Source organism: Marmota marmota, unplaced genomic scaffold (genome assembly GCF_001458135.2).
Source record: "Marmota marmota marmota unplaced genomic scaffold, marMar, whole genome shotgun sequence".
In the NCBI taxonomy this organism is placed as follows: Eukaryota; Metazoa; Chordata; class Mammalia; order Rodentia; family Sciuridae; genus Marmota; species Marmota marmota.
The window spans coordinates 552,018-571,383 of record NW_026000020.1 but is presented as its reverse complement, the minus strand read 5'-3'; the positions used below and the strand labels follow the sequence as shown (position 1 = coordinate 571,383).

General features: G+C 50.2%; 1 protein-coding gene and 1 long non-coding RNA gene across 2 annotated transcripts in view; one reads left to right on the top strand and one right to left on the bottom strand.

Moving 5' to 3' along the window:
• Positions 1-19,366, top strand: part of Sh3rf3 (SH3 domain containing ring finger 3) — a 338,666-nt gene that overhangs the window by 153,513 nt on the left and 165,787 nt on the right. The window lies entirely within an intron of this gene.
• Positions 1,604-9,308, bottom strand: LOC125618810. Its single transcript, XR_007350177.1, has 3 exons — positions 8,232-9,308; positions 2,633-2,787; positions 1,604-2,408 (listed from the first exon to the last, which is right to left on the bottom strand). It is a non-coding gene; the product is annotated as an uncharacterized LOC125618810 (long non-coding RNA).

Genomic DNA, 19,366 nt, shown 5'->3' with positions numbered 1-19,366 from the left:
CCAAGGCATCCCTCCAGGGAAGGGCCTGAGGCCGCTCACTGAGTTGCCCCGGCTCTTGACTGATGCCCACCACCCTTCTCTGTGTTGGCTGGGAGCCCAGCATCCAGGGACCACTGGTGGCCAAGTGGCTGGCTGTGTTGTGTCCCTTTTGTCATGATCTTTTCTGTGCCTGAAAAGTAACCATGAATTTGTCCTTCTGGCTACCAGGAAGGAGCTCTTTTGAAGTTGAGGCTCATTCTGTGGCTTTCTGCCGCAGTCTGGCTGGGCACAATTCACAAGCCACTTGTCAAGCAGAAACGAACTTTATTTAGAACCACACCCCACACCACAGGAGCTCTTCAGGAATTCCCTCAGAGCCCAACTGCCACCACCGGCTTCCCACAAGCCTCTCACCCCCCCCCCGCACTCCTCCTGCTCTTGAGGCCGATTGGCTGGGTCGCGTGGGCGGAGCCAAAAGAGTCCCCCAATGAGCAGCTCCGTGGTCTGAAAGGGCGGGGAAACCGCCCAATGAGCATCACCGCAGAGGAGCCAATCAGCTGGCAGCTAGAAGTTTGCTGGGGCCGCTGTGAGCCAATCATCAGCTGGCAGCTGGAAGTTTGCTGGGGCCCCTTCGGCTGTGGCTCTCAACAGCTTTCCCTGACTTACCTCACTCTAGCCAGAAGTCTTATTGCTGTTGTGTCAAGTGGGACATTTGTGTGTCAAAGACCCTGGTGGGAGGTGTTGCTCACACCTTTGGAGCTGGTCTCAGAGGTAGGCGTTCTGTCGGATAGACTCCTGAATTCTTCCCCACCATCCAGGGTTTGCTCATCTACTGTGCAGCCTGGTGGCAGGAGCTCCACCGGGAGAAAGCTGCAGCTCCTGCTGAAGGAAGTGACACTGCCCTCAGGGACATGGGCACATGGCCCACCAGGGGGACTGTCCTGACCTGGTGAGGAGGTCTGGCCCAACCGAGGTGCTAGCTGAGCTAGAAAGAAGACTTAGCAAGGAGTGACAGGACGAGGCAGGAGGGTATTGGCGGTGGAGGCAGTGTCTTTCCACTAGTCATTGTAGCTAATCACCACTGAAGCTGACCACCTCCAGGCTCCATTCTATGCCATTTTGTGGATGAGTGGGGAGGTGCTGCTGTTGACCCACATCACAGATGAGAAAACTGAGACTCAGTGACGTCATCTCACCCAGGGTCCCACCCTCAGTAAGTGCAGGATACAAAATGTCTTGGGAAAGTCACACACCCTGGCCACACGCTGCCCTGTGATGACAAGGGCCTCCTCACACACACAGGCTGGCCCTCCCGATGCCACTGTGCGTGCTCAGTCACCCGAGCCTTACGTGGCTCTGTGAAGCCTGTCCTGATGTCACCCCACTGTGTAATTTGAGGAAACTACAGATCAGAGAGCTCTGTTGATTGCCCAGGGTCACGCAGCTGGTGGCACCGGCCATACCGTAACCCAGGCTGCTCGGCTCTGTTGTCCTTGGAACCTGAGCCATCTGGATTCACCATGAAAGGCAGAGCTGGGAAAGGGTGTGTGGGACACACACTGAGAGGTGAGGCAGGGCTGGACCCTGACATCTTTGCCGTTCTAGTGAAGGTGCAGGACTGGTGAGCTCCACAGCATGCGCCCACGTGGGGGGCCACAATGGGACCTGATCCTGGCCACATGGCTGACAGCTGACAGCTAGCCTGCAGCCACCTGGGTGTGCTCATGAGTCACCTGCAGTGACTCAGTGAATTCTGTTGGCCGTTCCCTCCCTCACTATTTCCCCCTGCCCATGTCAGGATCTTCCCCCTGACCTCTTCCCATCTCCTGGTTTCTACTTTGAGCAGAATGACCCTTTAGAGGACTTCATCAGAGAGGGAGTCAGCCTCTGCGTAACTTCCAGTGGCTTCCCACTGACTGGGGAGATGGACCACGCCCTGCACTGTCCCCACTTGCTCCTCTTCCCTTCTCATCGTAGTGTAGCCTCAGTTTAGCTGGATTGCCTGGGCACTGAAGTGGGAATGTTGTTCCCACCTCAGGGCCTTTGCACACACTGAGCATTCTGCCTGCGGGCCTTCCTGTTCCCAGTTCCCCCCTGTACTTCCAGTCTTGAACGTACCTTCTTAGAGACTTTCCCTGCCCTCTGTGCCACCAGGCTCTCACCTTCACAGTGACCTGCTCATTTTTCTATATCATCTCGTCCCATATTTTGGCTATTTTGTTACTGACCTGCTTCTTGGCCCTCTCCCTCTGCAGTCCAAGCACCTCACAGTTGGTGTGAAGTCTGCCGACCAGTGACGCAGACGCTGGGCCACGGCCTTCGTCCAGGGAGCCCCCAGGGAGAGGTGGTCTTTTTGGTCTGGGGGTGTGGACAGCAGTGAACAGCTGCAGGGAGGCTGGGGTTGTGGGCTAGGTTCTGGCAGAAGTGTCCTGTGGGGTGAGCAGAGGGGTGAGGACGCCTGTGGTCTAGGACCTGCCGAGGGCTTGTGGGAACAGGTGCGATGGCCCAAATGCCATTCAACGCCAGCAGAACTGCTGCCTGGGGCTCAGGATGGGTCCCCTGGTCACCACCACTATCCTACAGATAGCCCGTAGGATTAGGCTAGGGTGCTGGGAGCTCGCCCTGGGAGATGCCCTGGGAGACAACCATTCACCTGTTTTCCTAGTTCATTTGTGTAACACGCACTGCCTGAGCACCTGCTGCATGCGGGGCTGGTGGCTGTCCCCGAGTTGAATGGGTGATGGGGTGATTCAGATCAGGGCTTCTGGTCCAGGTGGGAGAGGTGACGAGGAAGGGAGCACCAAGCCACTGTGAGAAGGAAGAGGGGCAGGAAGGCAGGGCCTCTGCATGGAGGTGGCTGGGAGATGCCACCAAGACCTGCATCCCGAGGAGCTGGTGGCCCACTTGCCCCTTTCCGATGGCATTGATGCTATGATCACTGTTGTGGCCATCGACACAAATGCAGTAAGTCACAGCCAAGGCGGACCTCCCCGGCCCTCTTGGATGGGGCTCGGCTAGCCAGTGGAAAGCCAGCCCACTGGAGGGGGGCGCGGGAGGAGGAGAGATTCCGCACCCAGGAGAGCAGAGTCCCAGCAGCCACCTCGGAGGAGGCTCCTCCCAGGTCAGGTTCCCTCTCCCAGGTCGGGGTCCTCCACCCAGGTCAGTATCCTCCGTTCAGGTCAGGGCCCCCAGCCAGGTCCAGGAGGAAGAGCAGGAAGGCCAGCCAGAGGCCCTAGGTCACAGGCTCCTGGACTCTGTCCTCCCAGGCCAGGCCATCACATGGTCCGTGACTATGGACACATTCTAGCCCATTGGCATCTCCGTAGTGTCCCCGCTCAGCTTGCCCCCAAACTGTCCTCGATGTGACAGCTCCCCCACCCCTGCTCTGTTAGCCACCGCCATCTCTTCCTTGATAACGGAGCTGGGCCTTGACTCTCTCCTTCTGCCCTTTCACCTCCGTCTCTCTCACAGGTGGGCAGAGTGATCCTGTTGAAAGACAAGTCAGATCATGCACCAGTGTCCCCTGGTCAGTGATTCTCTGGTCACTTCTGTCCCAACGTGCCTGCCCCATTTTCCTGCTCCCCCCACACCGGCCCCTGCCTTTCTGGCCACTTACCAGGCTAGTGCCACCTCAGGACATTTGCTCATGCCGCCTCGCCCCCCACCAGTTGCTCCCCTCTATCCTGCAGGCCATCTTCTCCCAGGGCCTCCCCTGCTCCCCCCAGATCCTTCCTCTTCCCTTCTCACCATTTGGCCTTCTGGGTATTATCCGTACATTTTGTTGTCTACTTCTGACTGAAATGTGAAACCCACATGGACAGGGACGTTTCCCTGTTTGGGTCACTACTGCAACAGTGCTTGGCACCTAAAGGTCCCCAACACACACTCAAGTGCTTGTCCTTAAAGGGGAGTCTGCTGAGCCCTGGGGGCCTTCTGAAGCACCATCATGTGCTTCCCAGGACCTTGACCTTGGGTCTCCAGGGGGCAGGTGACGGTTTGCCCAGGGGAAGGTCCTAGAATCATCCCGTGCTGACCTTTCCTTTCCTTTTTCCTGAATTTCCTTCACAGAAGCTCATGGGAAACCTTGAATTACAAAACACCTCTTTTGCCCAGTACTTGATGAATCTAAAAAGCCGGTTCTGTCTGGAATATTCTAAATAATCAGGGGGATTTTAAAGAGAGAGAGAGAGAGAGAGAGAGAGAGAGAGAGAGAGAGAGCGAATCCTCAAGCAAAGCCTTTCTTTTCACTCTCTGTTCTGCTGTCAGCACCAGATGGAGGATGTGGCCACGGTGCAGGCTAATTTATTTATTGATTAAAATGCTTACAGAACCCAGCATGTACAGCCAGGCTGAACATTCAATTAAAGCCCGAAATGAAAATTCAGAACTACTGAATGACAAGTAGGATGTGCAGAGCCATCTCTAAGCAAAGGATCAAATGATGAAGCTTTAAGCAGGAAAGGATTTGTTCTATTTATTTATCTTGCCCTTTCTTCTGGAACTCAGAAACCCGGAGGTCCTAACTCGTGGCTGCTGAGCACATGAATAGAAGCTGGCACGCTGTGGGGTGGGCAGCTCTTCCGTGCGGCAAGAAGAGGAGCAGTGGACATGTTGGCCATGGCCCCGCATGTGCGGTCCCTGCCCAGGTGGGGATGGGGAGAACAGTGACTCTGAAGCGTAAGCTTAGAGATGGAATCTGAATTTGTCCCACTAGCTCCGGAGAAAGAACACACAAATCCAGGCTCCAGAGATGCCAGACACCCTTTCCACAGGGGAGAGCTGGGGGCAAGGAGTGAGTATCGTTCCACCTGCCTTCCTCCTCTTCCTCCCCACCCTCTGTGGCTTCCAACTGTGCACAGTCTTCAGAGTCTACAGGCCAGAGTGCCCTGCCCTGGTGGGTTGCCCGCAGCTCCTGTCCCAGGCTTGCGTGTTGTCACCTGTGAGCACACAGTCCTTATCTTCCAGGGCTCCTGCTAAATCAGAAAAACTTTTTTTTTTTTTTTTTTGAGGCCTTGTGCCTGCCTTGGGTGCAGCTGGGCTGTGGTTAAGTGCAGGCATTGGAATGTGGCTGGCTGTACCCCCTGCCTATTGGCTTTGGGAAGCTGGCACCTTACTAACCCTGTGGAAGTCTCCACTTCTTCGTCTGTAAAGGGCAGGGCCTGTCTACTTCAGAGAATTCAATAAGGTTGTGCCTGAAGTGCCCGGCACAGTCACCTTCCATTCAGTGATGACTGCTCTTTCGGTACCCTGAGAATGCCAGCTGGCTTCCTGTAGTCCTACACGTGTCCAAAGACAGCACATGCTCTGAGGGATTTGCCTCGGTTTCTCCACATGGACTGATGGCAGGGGATCACGTTGGGTCATTTGTGGCTGTATGCAGAAGCCAGGCTGCTTACACCAGGACTGTCATACCTTCCCACGAGGCCACACCTGCCAGGTATGCTGCACACATGCACCCATGCACATGGTGGGTGGGTGTGAATGTGAGTATGGTATGTGACTGTGTAGTAGTTGGTATGTATGTTTATGTGGTGGGGATAGTGTCCGTGTAGTGTGTGTGTGTGTGTCTGTATAGTGTGTGGTATATACTGTATGTGTATGCTTGTGTGTGTGTGTGGTGTGGGTCTATGTGTCTGTGGATGTGTGTGCACATGTGTGTGTGTGTGGTCTGTATGTATATGTAGTGTGTGTTATGGGTGCTTTGTGTGTGTGTCTGTTCATGCACGTGTGTGTGTGAGTTGGTGCAATTCTCCCACATGTCTGCATTCCTCTCCTGGAGGCCAGGGGACCCCTTTCTGCCTTGGGGTCACATGTGTGCAAGGATAAGCCACTTGGGGATAGCTCGGTGCCACAGAGCAAAGCAGAGGGCTTGTTAGGATGCTGTGTATTCCGAGCAGGCAAACCAGCGGCCTCCAGCAGCATGCCCTCTGGGCCCTACCTTCCCTTCTCCTCTGAGGACGCAGAGTGCCCTCCCTGCCGCAGGCCAACCCAGACCACGCTGCTGCTAGACCCAGAAACTCCATTGAGTCCATGAACGGTAGTTTTTTAGAAGAGTGGCTTATCAGTAGTCCTGGATGCAGATGCATGTATAAGCTATTCTTGCACCCTGCTTGTTCTCCCAGGGAAGGTGTCCCCATAAGCCTTCCGTGTCGTCTTTCCCTCAGCCTCTCCCTCACCTCTTCCCTGCTCTGGGCTGTTCTCAGTCCTTTGATTGCTTGACTCTCTTCTCCTTAGGAAGCCACACTGATGCAGCACTGAGGGTGCCTTTTCTGGAGTTTTTAATGTCTGCAGAATCCTGCCTGCTTTTTCTCCTCTCTTCCTACACAGGAAGCGGTACAGAGGCTTAGTGTTTGATCTGATGGCAGGAAGGCAGTAGAGAGGCTTATTATCTTAGACCTCCCCTTGAACGCAGATCTGCAGAGCTGGCTTGGCACTCAGGGAACCTGCCCAGGGAAACTTGCAGTTTGTAGCGTGTGATGTTTTCAGGTGGCTGCTCATGTCCGACGTCTCCAAATTCAGTCATTTTTTTGGTGACTTTTATAATCCATAAAAATATCAGGATAGGGTAGGGGTGTGGGGCAGGGCATTGAAGTCTCAGTGGCTCAAAACAGCCAACATTTTTCACACCTGCTCCTGTGCATGTGGGTGGCTGGCAGCCTGGCCGATCCCTCCACTGTCCTCACTAGGATGGAGGCTGATGGGAGGGTAGCAGGGTGGGACACTGGGGTGGAGTTGACCGAGAGGAAGCAGAGTCATCGCTGCACACCCAGGGCCACCTGCCCTGCTTCAGAGCCCAGAGCCAAAGTAACAGGGACCCTCCAAATGCCTCCCGTCAGGTGGCATCCTCTTAGGGAGCTCTTTGTGGCTTCGATGATGCTCTGTGGCACCCCGGGAGCTTGGAGAACAGGCAGGGAATCTGCTGTGTGCTTGTTGACAGCAGTTAATTTCTCTGCTGCCCAGTGGTTTATACATGGGCCAGTCTGGCCAGTGGCTGTGGCTGGCCCAGGAAGGTGTGGGGCCTCTGTGGTTTCCTCAGAGCCTGGCCTGCAGGAAGTGATTCCCGGAGATGAGATGAGACATCACAGCGCTCTTGGATTCCCTCTTCAGACACCCGATTTCACCTGCCCCTCAGGGGCTGAAATAAGTTAAAAGGAGCAAGCTGGAGTAGGAGGGAACATGCTAGTGATCTCCAACCTGAATTGGAAACCAAATTATGTGATCTCCTGAATTTTTTAACTCCACTGCAACCGGGGAACTTGGAGAGAGATTCTCCAGGCTTTGACAGGGTAGTTCAAAGCCTTGGATGAAAGGCCTCTCTCCGTGTGCTTCTGAGTGAGCTTGGGACACCGTGTGCAGGAAAGGGCCCGTCTCCAGCAGCATGAAGACAGAATACATGTTCAGTTAGATCGAGGGTGAGGAGTGCTCCGATTTAGAGCAGGACTTTGTCCGGGTTCAGACGCCTTTTTAATCTAAGATGATCTTTGTGTAGAGTTTGTGTCTACTGTGGAATGCTAAGAATGATGAAACTTTTTAAATATGAAAACATTTCCGGACCTACAGTCTGGGATCCAGTAAAGTTTGGTGATTAGCTTCAAGGAAAGCAACCTATCCAGTGTCACAGGAGTGGCCAGATAGTGCTGTCATTCAGACTGGTGAGGGACAGGGAGGCGCAGAACTGAGCGGCAGGCCCAGGGACCTCTGACCCGCATTTGGTTTCTGTGGGTTTGTTTTCTTTTTAAAACCACCTTAGGATGTTTGATTGACATATACAAATCTGTACATATTTAAAGGATATGTCTCTATTCCTTTGGTAATAAGTATGCACCGAGAGAAACCATCACTACCATCCAGGCCATAAACACATTCTTCACCTCCCAAGTTTCCCCTCCTCCTATTATTATCATTATTATTATTATTATTAGCTTTTAAAAGTAAGAACAGTTAAGATCTAACCTCCTGGCAATTTTAAGTATACAGTGCAGTATTATCAGTTGGACTCCCATTGCCATACAATAGAGCCCCCAGACTTACTTACCTTGCAAAACTCACCTTGGTACCCCTTGACTAGGACCTAGCACCACCCATTTCTCCCACCCCAACCCCTGGGAATCACCATTCTACTCTCCACACAAATTTCTGTGACTTTGGCTTAAATCCACACAGAAGTGAGATCTGCTTGTGGGTCTGACTTATCTCACTAGCAGAGTGCCCTTCCTGCAGCTTCCTCCAGATTGTCACAATGGCAGGCTCACCTTCTTCTTTAAGGTCATACTGCCCCACGTTGTCAGCTATGGGTTCTCCAGCTTCCCTCTCGGACCTGCGTCCTGAGTCCTCTCTCTGTTGACCTCAGGGGTGAGCGGAGCTGGCTTGAGTTTTGGAACATCTGTTAACTTCTCACCCCCCCATTAGCACTGCCCTGGGCCTTTTGAGTTCAGATTCCTTAGAGCAATTCAGGCTTGAATTAAGCGAAGTAAAACTTGCTAAATTTAAACATTCAGCTTCTCAGTCTCAGTATGAGTGCTTAATAGCTTGCGACCCTAATCTGGGAGTTGAGGGTTAACTGAGCCAGGTAGAGGTCACCACAGGTGCTCATTCCCACCCCACCCCCAAGAGGAGCTGTGAAACTGTAGGTGGCCAGAGGAAATGTCACAGTGTGACACCGTTGAGAAGAAGAATCAGGGCGAAGAACCAACAGGCTGGTTTCCATCACAGCTGCCCAATCAGCATCTCATTACCTGGTTTGTCAAGCTATCCGGTTCCGTGTGTCTGTCCCAGGCTTTGGGCTCAGCGTGATCCATCTAATGTTATCTGGGTCCACTCAGTGAAATTGCCTTCTAAGATGCTTTTGACTATTTTGGTAATGTTCATCTCTTAGGAAGGAGCTAAGGATACATTGGGGGTACTCTGATTTTCTGGATTGACTCCCAGGGTTATAAGGTTTTTCTGTATCCGATCTTCGGCTACTTGTAGCCTGTTGAGTTCCTCAGAAGCTCGGTGATTCATACCAAAGTGAGACCATTTTTAAAATATATTTTTATTTTTAAGTGACACATAGTAATTGTACACATTTATGGGATATAGTGTGACATCTCAATGCATGAATATAGTGTGTAGTGATCAGATCAAGGTAATTGCTAAATGTATCACCTCAGACATACGTAGAATTTGTGTGGAGAACATGAAATCCTCTTTTTCAAACCAGCCAACTTTGAAACATTCAATTAGTTGCTATCAATCATAGTTACCTGACTGTGCCATAGACCATTGGAAGTGATTTTTTGCTATCCAACTACAACCTGTACCCCTTGTCCACAAAGGGGGAGCATTTTGCAGGAGGCTCCTTCCAAAGTCTCCAGAGAAGAGGAGGCGCCTCCTCAGCTGACTGCCTCTAACAGGGCAGCTGCCTTGCTTGCCCGCCTCTTCCCCTCAGGCCATGCACATTTGGAAGCCAAAGGGGCTTTCATTATTTAGGGACCACAGAAATAGAGATCTCACATTGAAACATACAAATCCCAAGGTTTTCTGCCTGAAATGCTCGAGATATTAAAAAAAAAATGGGGGTGTAATTGTCAAAGAAAGAGGATACCTGCTGGGCTATATTTGGAAATTCAGGGCTCTCTGGGCCCAGGTGCACCAGCTTCCCAAGCCCTAGCAGGGCTCTGTGGGTGTGGTTAGAGGAGGCCCTGCAGGGAGCAGAGGAGGAGTCCCCAACACCCCAGAACAAAGTCCTGGAAAAGAGGTGGGATCTGGGCTGCAATGGAGAGGAGGAAAGGAGGTGTCCAGGAGCTGGGAGCATGGTTTGGACCAGGCCAGCTGGGGATGGTGTGGACAGGAGTGAGGACTGTGGACGGAGAGGACCAGCAGACAGACTCTACCTTCCCCTCCTCTTTGAGGACCTTTCCTGAACCTTGCAGGTAGAAACCAAGAAAATAGAAGTCACACGTAGTAATTGTACACATTTATGCCCACGGTACCATCTTACTATCGAAAAGAAAGCACTCCAAAGCAAACTCCAAACAATGAGCACCTTGCTTTGCTGAAATCAAAACCAGCAAAATGAGCAATCATTGTCATTCAGAAGAAAGGAGGAAAACAAAAAGGTAAACTCCACTCACAGGGACTGCTGAACAGAGTTGTATTAAGAGGTTTTCAGCCCATCCCTTCCGTGTTCTATCAGTTGAACACAAATTTCTGAAAAGACCTCATTGTATTTTGGTTAGAAAAAATAGAAAGTTTTATTTCTATAAAATGTTCAGGTTCGAAATCTTTTCCCATCTACACATCCATTCATCCGTTCCCTTTTTAAAGGAGAGAAATAGTTTTCTGTCTATTTTTTTTTTTTTTAATTTCTGATGGCTGCCAGACAAGGGTCCTTTTGGGCTTAAAGAGCCTTGGTCAGCTTCTTGGCACTGTTAGGACTCCCTAGGAATAAAGTAATTTTTTCCAGAACAGTGTCAAGGTTACCTGGGGGCTGGGAAGGGGTCTTGAAGACCTCACAGCTCCAACTCCAGCCTGAGGGGCTCCTGATGTTCTACCCACTTCTGGGGACCCTGTGGGACACTGGCTGATGCTAGTTAGGAGTCTAGGATATTGAGAGTGAACGTGTACCCCAGTCCAAGAGCTCCAGATGGTGACTGTCCAGGCACACCAGGACGTGTGGTCACTCCAGTTCAGCAGGGCAGCCAGGGCCACACACACACACACACACCCACTCCTTGTCTGTGGCCCTTCCCCAGACCTGGCACAGAAAAGATCTGCAGAGCTGAATGTGCCTTGGCAGCAGCCTGGGGCTGGAGCCCGGCCTGCGCCTGCTCTGCCTGCATTTCCTTCCCCTGTGGCCGAGTGTGCTGGCATCCTCTTAGGGGCTTTTGGCTTAAGTTGAGGGTGGCAGAGGGACACACACCAGATTGCCAGCTCCTGTATTATGTTCTTGCAACTGTGTCGTGGGGATCTTATGCAAGCAGATGTGTTGCATCGGAGGTTGAGATTATGTACTTAGGGTGGAGACCCCTGGTGTATCACGTCTAGATGGCATTTCTGTGCCCAGTACTAGCGACAAGACAAGGAAAGCAGTGAGGAAGCTTTTGCAGGTGGCCTGTGAGCCACTGGGGGCCAGAATGAGGCTGGCAACAGCAAGAATAAAAGGCTGATGCCCTAAGTTGCCTCAGAGTGTCCAAAGGTACCTTGTACGGCCCTCCTTGGCTATTCCTGTTTTGAAGTGGATCTGAGCTGAATGTCTAAATGAGGGCATCTGCTTAATTGGGCCCTGCAACAGTGGGCCCCATCTGTATACAGGGTCTGCTCAAAACCAGTGGATTCCCAATTCTGCGGGGGAGATGCAACTGGAGAGGGTGCAGATTGTTAGGCAGGGCTCTTAGCTGCCCCTTGAGAAGCCATGAAACTTGCTGGAGGTGTTCTCAGAGGCTGGGGCTGCTCAGGAGCCCTCATTGTGACTTGTTAGGCTACAGAAAAGAAAGAAAGCTACTCAGAGCCCTTCTGTGAGTCTGGTGCTCCTCTGAGCATAGCTCTTGGTATTGTTCCTCCAGCTGTCTATTCCTTGTTCATTCAGACAACATTCCCTGGGCATAGTAGAGCCAGCCATTGCTACATTCAGCGTGACTTTGGGGTTGGCTTGCCTCCATCTGAAGAGTTCACTTCTTCTCAGTGAGATGTGTTAGGAATGTTGCTCTTGCCCCACCTCATGCTATGGGTGTTCTGCCCAACACCAGCAAGAAGCAGATACCATACCCTTGACATATTGCTCACAGAGGAGGACCACCCTCTGCCATCTCCATTAAAATGACTGGGGCAGACCAGCTTTCAGAGAGATTCAGAGTCAGCAAAGTGCCTGCCCTGGAAGTGTCAGTGGTGCAGATGTTCTGACTGCTACATGTGCCTGTCCTCAAACCTGTGCTCCTGCAGCACCTGGCAGTGTTGTCTGGGAATAGAGTCCTCCTGGAAGCTTCCCAGGGCTGCTTCCTCCAGCCCGCTGCTGCTGCTCTCGCAAGCAGGCTGCTCACATGGTGGCAGGCGCCTCTGCTCCTGCGCCTGAGAGAGAGGGCAGCCTCCTCTGTCCATGCAGCTTTGATCTGTCCCTGCGGCTGCTGTTTCTCTGACTTTGTACAGTGGCCCATGGTATTTGTTCTTCAAGAAGGAAGCCGCGTGCTATGACTGACTGACTGTAATGGACGTACGCGGAAAGACTTCAGGGCAGGTAACAGTCAGTCAACTTAAAAGCCCCTAGAGCCTAGCCCATTATTTAAGACACATCCAACCTGGAATGGCAGGATCACATTTCTTCTCGTTTGGTGACTGCATTGGGAGACATCCAGGAAGAAATTTAAACATCACAGAGCTGTTTGATAGACTGTCCACTCTATGCACACAGATCGCTGCGTGTGTGTGGTGACTAAGTCCCATGCCACCCGATGCTTGGCTCATTGTGATCGAGTGATTGGGGAGTTCATTGCTCAGTTGTTTGGTGTTTGGTGCCTATGGCTTAGGTGACATAATTTAGGGTGCGTGTGATTATGGTGCTACAGTTTAGTTTGTAAATGAGAGACTTCTAATGTCTATTCCTCAATTCTCTACAGAATCAACAGAAGTTCTTTATTTTTACTCTCAGAGAGACTTGAAATAGAAAAATATCTGTGCCCGTTGTACGGTTCTTCAACTAATGTCCACATTTAGTTTCTACTGCTGGGAGATGTGCACTTGGAAATTGAATATACATAAGTACCTTTTCACAAATTGAACTTCTATATAGTCAATCGATGTAATTCTTAAATCTGTGTTGGAGTACATGACATTGAAAATGGTCCTCTAGTGTCATTACAGGAGCACTTGCTAGAAGTTGGGAAAGGGGTGATTTTGTGGGAAAGCATGACACTTTGTGCTCTATACTGAAGTTTGGGACAGGTGCATTTTTATTTTGGCTCAGTCACTTTCTAAAAGCAGTGGTCCCTGATGACTGAACCGAAGGATGTCTGAGCACTTGATTAAAGATCAAGTCTGTAGAAATACTTCCCTGATTGATATACCCGAGTGGTTGCTTTGTTTTTCCGTGTCTGGCTTCACTCTGAAAAGAGCACTAATTTCAAGTGACAGGTCACATCAAGGCTGATCATATGGCTCCATCAGTGAAATTTACTAAAATGATGTCTTGTGCCTTTCATTTATCATTCTTATTTTTAATTATAACTTTGAAACTTTTTTCTCATTTTCTTCTACCCACGGCATGGCCTTGCATGGATGGGAAAGAGTCACACAAACCTAGAGCTGGTATTTTCTATGAATTGCCACTGTGTGGTGGTAATTTCCGGCTGGATGAAGTTGGCTGCTGCTGGACATTCTGAACCCACTTGGGCAGACCGCTGGCCAGTCCAGCCCTTAGTGGTAGATGGGGAACTGTGGTGTGTGCGTTTTGACAGTTCCTTACAGTGTCGTCAGTGCAAAACTGCATCACCTATCCAGAATAGCCTATTCTGTTTATTTCAGACCTCAAGAGCTGACCACGTTGAATAAAAATCTCACACCATTTAGCAACCAAAACACAAAGGCCTGAGGGACAAAGCGAGCCAGAGCTTGGGCTTGAAATCCTGCCCTCCTTTCTGGTGGACAAGGTCCCTATGCTCTTCTTCCTTATAATTCTATTAAATTTAACTCCTGAGTTCCTTTATTTTAATTTTAAAATATACGGAAAATAGAATTCACCTGTTAAGCCAATTTTAATTCAGTGGTGATTAACCCTTCACCCCATTGAGCAACCATCAACGCTATCTAGTTCTAGAACATTTTCATCTCCCCAAAAGGAAATTCTGTCCTCACTGAGCAGTCCTTCCTATTCGTCCTTCTCTCCTGCTCCTGACACCTTTCTGTCTATGGCTTTGGTGATTATGGGCATTTTTTAATGAATGGAATCATAGTACATGGGGCCTTTTATGTCTAGCTTCTTTCACTTAGTCTTTTCAAGGTTCGTCAGTGTTATGGCATAAATCAGAATTTCATTCCTTTTTCCTAGCTGAAGAATATTCCACTGCATGGACATGCCACGTCTGTTTACCAAGCATCTGTTGATGGGCATTTGGGCTGTTCCCACCTTTGGTCTCTGGTGAATGAACTGCACTGAACATTTATGTCTGAGGCTTTGTTTGCCTGCCTGTTTTCAGTTCTGTGGGTGCAAAACTTAGGAGTGGAATTGCTGGGTCACAGGGTCACATTAGGTGTAACTCATTGAAGAGCCACTGCACCGTTTTTCTAGAGCTGCTCTTGGATTGTCCTTTTATCTGCAGTGAAGTAGAAGAAGAGGGCCCATCTGTTACAGGTGGGCAAACTTGCAGCCTTAGGAAGAGGCAGAAGACAGGGAACCACAAACAAGCCACACAGCTGCAGAGGCAGGCAGTGCTCCAGGTTTGCCTAGCTGGTGACATTTTTCCTGTGAATGTCGGCTTCATCAGTGTAAGTGGGTTGGGCTTGGAAGAGCCAGGGTGTCCTGGAAGTGGGTTAGGGAACCTGTTTGTATCAATGCCCTCCATCTTGACGTGACATCTGGATCCATCCTTTCCTTGATGATGCACAGGTCCTATCCCAAACCTCCTGAACATAGAACTCAAGGACAGGGACTTGGCATCTGTGTTTCTTGTTGCATTTGTTGTGAAAACAGTTGATCACCATGCACAACCAGGGATGAGGACTGTGGGTCAGATTGTAAGACGTGCTCATAAGAGGCACTGATACGAGCCCAGCCCACACAGCTCATGTGTGTGCATTCACGTACGGTAGACTCAGCCCACCTGGGTATGTATTCAGGTATGCATTCAGGTATTCTGGGCATCCTATCAGGTAGTCATTGCAGCGGCGATGTGACATAGTATCGCTAAGGGCCAGAGAGGTTTCATTCTTACCCACAGCCTCACAGCTGTGAGGAAGTTCTGGGCACTGGCCAGCAGTAGGCTCACTTCCCATCAAGCTGAGCATGGAGAAGAGGCGAGAAGGTCTCCTGGGAGCTGCAGAGAGAGAGAGAGAGAGAGAGAGAGAGAGAGAGAGAGAGAGAGAAAGACTGATTCTCTAGGTTCACAGAACATAAGGCTTTCTCTGGGTGGTGGCATTTGCCTGAAGATCTGAAGATGTTTCAAGTTTATTTGTAGAGATGGGGGTTTGTGGCTTCACACAGTTGTGGCAGCATGAGCAGAGCCAGGGGCTTGGCATTCTGGGTGCACTTGCAGAGAGAGTGGGTGAGCTGGGTTGGGCTGGAGCACTGGAGGTTGAAGAGCAACGATGGAGGGAGATTTGGACAGGTGCTGTGGGCCTTTGTCCATAAAATGAGGCATTAGGACTTAGTGTCATAGGGCGTGATAGAGGCTTTGGAGCAAGGGAGGAAAGGGGCCCGAAGGAGTACCAAGACCCTGGACAACTGGACAGAGAAAGGGGAGAAAGATGTGCATGAGCCCTGGGATAGTGTGGATTTGGAGGACACCACAGGAGCAGAAAGCAACAGGCCTGAGTAGTTTCCTAAATGTGGGCGGAGTTGAGGTGCCACTGTGCTGTGTAGCATGGGTAGGTGCCCCTGAGTTGGAAGCCATGTGGTTAGGAATGACACTGGGTCATGTGTATTTAATGCAGCCTGTTTAAGAATGCAGGGGCTTGAAATACATTTTAGAAGGGTTTTCTTTTTCTTGAAATTTTAAACTCATAAATCCTCAATTATCCCAAAGGTTCTGGATTCCAGAGAATGACATTTTGAAGGGGTGAGTCCCATGGGCCTTGTAGGAGTGAGAATAACCATGCTGTGTTGCAGCCAGGGTGCTGGGGTACAGGTGGGGACCAGGATCCCACTGGAAAAGTGAATCCTCCCCAAACTTCACCTCCCTGCAAGAATGCATTTTCCCACCATCTGAATAAAACCATTAATGAATTACATTTTTATTATTCCTGCCACTTCATAAATAATGTCTCCATCTTAATTTGCATGTGTCTGTCATTTCCATGGTCTTTAAGGCTGTGTATAAATTTGCAAATTAGCCCTTCTTTACATGCATAAAGCAAACGTGCTCCTTAATGAAAGCTTTGATGAGTCTTTCTGAAAGTGAATAATCTTCACCAGTTTCTTTCTTTCTCTGAAAATTTATCTGCCATTTTGGTTTTTAATATGGAGTATGACTGGCATAGAATTTCTCTCAAAAATAGGAAACGCAAACAACATGTCAGTAGGGCCCCGTCTGTGTCCGAGGAACTGAGCTGAGAGGTCACTGGAGGGAGCGGGAAGCTCAGAGTCCCCTCCTCATGACAGTGACTCTCCATTAACAGCCTCGGTTCAGAGCCCCGCACTCATTCCAGAGCTTTGCTGTCCCAAAACGTAGCCCCAAACTACACTTGGCAGATGGCTCCCCGGTTGAAGGACACAAATAGAGAACATTTCCATCAGTGCAAGAAGTGCCATTGGATGGCACTGCTCCAGAATAATGAGTAAAAAGACAGCAGTTTTTACGGGCTGAGCATTCCTGATAAAGGTTCTGTTTGGTGCTTATTCTGTGGGGTCTCCGTTGTCAAGTTGGACAGTCCCACAGTGTCTGTCCATAATAAGGCAGTCTCCAGTGGGAAATATCCGTCACCTTAGGGGCCCTGGATCCAGCCCTGGTGTTGGGCTGTTAATGGAGTCATACCAAATGCCTCTCTTCCCCCGGAGTCTTACAACGCTGGGGAAACACAGAGCCTGATAAATCTCTGTCCCTGTCTCCATAGGAAAGTTTCAGGAAAACCATAGCATACCTCCATAGAATGTGCCTACATGTTCTAAGATGAATAGCCAGAGTATGACAATCAGCGTGTGGTATTAGCAAGGTAACAACAGTGTGCCTGTTGTGCCTATCATACAGACACCAGGACTAGTCTGTAACATACAAGATGCACAGGCCTGGGTGGGTGACTGCTGGGTTCACCTGATGCTGGTTAAGAGGCAAGCTCTGTCCTGTTGAGGCTTCCTCACCTGGCGCTCTTAGGCAATGCGTCTGGCTCTTATGACATTTAGGAGGTGGACAGGTGAGTGTGGTTTACTACCTCAGTGTGGAAGGTTCAGAATGTAGCTTTCTCACCCAAAAGGACCCTTCCTTGTTACCCACAAAGACAAGGCCCAAGTACCGAAGCCACCAGCTCCCAGAATATTACCTATGGCCATAGCAGTTCCTTGCCCCTATGTTGTACAAAAGAATACAAGAGCTTTTTAAAATGTGTTTGAAAGTCCTTTGACCTGGCCATGAGAGATTTCCTGCAAATGTGTTGGTTTTTCACCTGCATTGAAAAGATTTCTAGTATTTAGAGATTTGATGTGGTTAGAAAGATATCTTTCCAACATGTAGCCCAAGGAGGAAAACATGGAGCTTCTGGGGGCGGCGGGGAACAGTAGGGCTGGAGAGGGTCCTCAGAGCAATTTTGAACTTGAGCCTGGAGTAAGTTCCCTCAGCATCCTGTTCTTCATCTCTTGCTGCAGGTCTGCCCAGCCCCAGGCTGGGCTGTCAGTGATGAGGAGCCTCAATCCAGGGCTGGGGAGATGCCAGGAAGCCTGATAGAAGGAGGGGGTCATCACGTAGTGGTGAGAGCCTTGGTATGGGTGGTGTTTCTCCCTGATCTCGCCTTGAATTGACTGCAGGTGAACAAAAGGTACAATGTCACTGTGATTGTCACTACCTTTCAGAGGCCTTTAACAACAAAGCCATGACATGAGGAAGACTTGTCCCTTAGAGATTCTCTCTGATGTTTTTTTACAATAGATTTCATTTAAAATTTTATTATTATTATTATCATTATTATTGCCGTGTTGGGGATGGAACCCAGGGCTTTATGCTAGGAGATGCTCGATCACTGAGCGACTCCCCAGCCCCTATTTTATATTTTAGATCAGCTTTCAGTTCTCAGAAAAACTGAGCAGAGGGTAGAGATTTCCCTTGTGCCCTGGAACCACACCCCCCCCATACACACACCCATTCACAGCTTCCCCTCTTATCAACATCCCTGCAGAGTGGTTGATCCATTTGTTACAACTGATGACCCTACATGGAGAGGTCCTTGTCACCCCGTCCACAGTTGACACTAGAGGTCACTCTTCAGGTCAGTATGGTCTGTGGTTTTTGACAAATGCATGATGGTGTGCATCCACCACTGTGCTACCATACAGGGGTTTCACTGCCTGAAAAATCCTCTGTGCTCCGCCCGTTCCTCCCTGCCTCCCTAAACCCCTGGCAACCTCTGGTCTTCTTTCTGTCTTTATAGTGTTGCCTTTCCTGGAACATAATATAGTTGGATACAGTACGGAGTCTTTCCAGACTTGGCTTTCTTCACTTAGTAATCTATGTTTAAGGGTCCCTGTGTCTTTTCATGGCTCAGTGATACATTTCTATTTGCCACTGAATAGCACTCCACTGTCTGGATGGACTACAGCTTGGTTGTCTACCTCCCAGAAACATCTTGTTTGCTTCTGCTTTTTGGCACTTTACGAATAAAGCAGCTGCACACTTTACTGGGCAGGTTTTGGCCTGGATGTTAAGTGTTCGTCCTCCTTTTGGGGGGTGTTGGGGCTTCAGGGGCTGCAGCTCACCTCCCAGTTCTTAGTGTAACATTTCTAGCCTATGAGTTGATGTCTGGTTTTGCCCAAGGTCATCTGGGTCACCACATTGATAGTGCCACCTGTCCTGGAGGGAGCTGTCTGTGAGCCAACCCCGCCCTGGGGAGTGAACTTGAGGAGAGAGGGGGCAGGGGAGGAGAGCCCCCAGGGTCTGGCTCTTTCTTCCCACTATTAGGACTCAGCCAGGAAACTGCTTCTTGAGGCGTGGCTTCAGCATATGGCCCAAGCTCAGGGCAGGGCCTCGGTCTGGCCCTAACTATAATGGGCCCTGCCTTTGCCTCTCGAGCTGCTCATCTAAGGCATAGGATGCTCAGAGTCCTCTTTGGTTTCTGTGAATGGCTGTTTCTGGAAAAAGAGAACGAAGCCAAGTTTAAGTGACAACAGATGTATGAATATGAGTTTCCTCCATTTTTGTATCGCAGTAGTGCAGTGAGGTAAGAGGGATGCCTCCCTTTCGAGAAGAAAAAGCCCACAGAATGAATCTCTGCTTGTGAGCACCCTCGTGGTGTCCCAGGGCTAACCTCCTGGTGCATGAGAAACTAGCCCATCTGTCTCTGGTTAGGTTTCTCACCAAGGCACTTACCTGGCGTCTCAGGCAAGAGGAGAGAGGTGTGTGGCTAGTTGGCAGCTCACTGGGCTTGACAGTCAACTGTGGGCCCTGGACAACTCTGCCACCTTTCTTGACTGGCACTGCAGGAAAGGCAAGGGAGGACCTGCATTTGCCCAGAGGCCACAGCGGGTGGGGAGGAAGGCTAATAGGGATTGCTTCTC